The sequence below is a fragment of the Myotis davidii genome, unplaced genomic scaffold, assembly GCF_000327345.1.
Source record: "Myotis davidii unplaced genomic scaffold, ASM32734v1 scaffold1, whole genome shotgun sequence".
NCBI classification, from domain to species: domain Eukaryota; kingdom Metazoa; phylum Chordata; class Mammalia; order Chiroptera; family Vespertilionidae; genus Myotis; species Myotis davidii.
In genome coordinates this window covers 8,001,265-8,003,312 of record NW_006294681.1, presented here as the reverse complement: position 1 = coordinate 8,003,312, position 2,048 = coordinate 8,001,265, and positions in this window count along the sequence as shown.

Genomic DNA, 2,048 nt, shown 5'->3' with positions numbered 1-2,048 from the left:
TAAAATCTTAATGAGGAAAGATAGGAGAGATAGCATCCTCTGTATAATGCTTGAATTTGATTTCTCATATCCCTTTCAGTGAACTGAACTGGAAAAGTTAAGTTGTCCCTTAGAAATTTCTTTTTCAATGACTTACATCATTATTGACTAAATGCTAAATGGCTTTGGTTGGTAACTGACAAAATTTTACCTGAATAACCATCTTAACTTACTATCAATGAGTTTGTAACTTACATTTTATGAGACCTGTTTCTTATTCTGCATGTGTGTGAGCACAAACACGTGCACGCGCACGCATGCACACACACACACACACACACAGGCAAGAATGTGCTTTATAAAACAAAGCTAGCTATAATCTTGCACCTGCAACTTCTGGGTGGCAATAGTTGAATTACTTTGAAACCCATGTGATGAAGATGGTGATTTCTCTACTCTCTTTGGACAGTGAAACAGATGCTGTCTTAAACTTCAAAGGGATGTGACTACTTTTTGAGTTTCATTAATGAACAACAACTTTTCACAGCCTGCTCTAAAAAAATCTAACAAAACATACAAAGGAAAAAGACCAATGAGGAATCCATCAGTCTTTTCCTTCTGAAATGTTTTTAGGGATAGAGAGGAAGTCAAACTCAAAACATTTGATCATTCCCAGGAAACTGGACTGGACTGAACTGTATTTATTGCTTTTCTAATTTGACAGATCATTCTGTGGACTCACATTATGATGAGGGATCGAATTGTATCAAGGGAAGATGAACTCTGGGAGATAACTCTTTTGTTAAAGAGTTTGATGGAGGAAAAAATGAAAACACAGTTGGTGATGACTATTTCCATCTTTGTCCTCTTCACTTGCTTATCTAATTCTGGCTATTGAGTTTAGCTCAGGTAATGATTACTGTTTGAAAGAGTACACAAAGAAAATAATAAAAACTAAATAGTTTTGAGTATTTTGACAGTATAGGTAGGTTCTGAAGAGAAGAAAGTTGGTTGATTAATGTTCCAACTCAAATTTTTTTAAAAAATTCAATTCTGTTAGACACTTTTACATTTCTGTAACATGGATATATCAGAGATTTTTTTAAAGCCAAAATTCTTTATTTGTTACTATCCTTCCCACAATTGTATATATCTTCAAGAGAAGCAGATAAAAGTTTTAATTCTAAGTTTGTCAGGCATGGATTAGAATACCAGCTCCATCATGTAGTATCTGAGTCTTCTTGAGCAAATAACATTTCCAACCTTTGGTTTTGGTTTTTATAAAATGAATATATAATAATAAAAGCATAATATACAAATCGACCAAGTGACCGAAAACAGCAGAATGACCTTCTGGATGACCATTCTATGACATGCATTGGCACCAGGCCAGCCAAGGTGGGTGTGATGCGATTGGTTGGGGGGCTCTGCCATTGCCCCACAATTGCCCTACAGAGGGAGGCCCAGGCCACCAGCCTGCAATGCTGTGGTGGGTGTGCAGGGCCAGCCAGTGACCACCCTGCAGAGGGAGACCCAGGCCAGCCAAGCAATCGCATCCCATGCCTGTCACCCACAGAGGGAGGCAACCGGTGGCAGGGAATGGGGGGCAGCACCACACAGATGACAAACAGTGGCAGGGGCGGGGCCAGCTGCCAGCAGCCAGGGGAAGGAACGCCCCTATAGGCCCTGATTGCTGGGCAGGCCTAGGGATCCTACCCGAGGGGTCCCGGATCGCAAGAGGGTGCAGGCCAGGCTGAGTGACACCCCCCCACCTAACACCCCCATCATGAATTTCATGCACTGGGCCTCTAGTATGATAATAAAGACCTATAATTCCTTAATAAAAACTCAGGCTCAATTGTGTTTTGGAATTTAGAAGAAAAATATTTTTTATGTGTAAACTTTTATTGAGGAAGTGTTTCAGTAGAATCAAATATTCATTAGACCCCTACTTAAGAGGTTTTTTTAATGCACCATGAGTAATACATAAATTAAATAAAACTATCATTGCTATCTATGGGCTTACTATTCTGTAAAACAGATGCAGATGACTAGAGTACATTATTAAA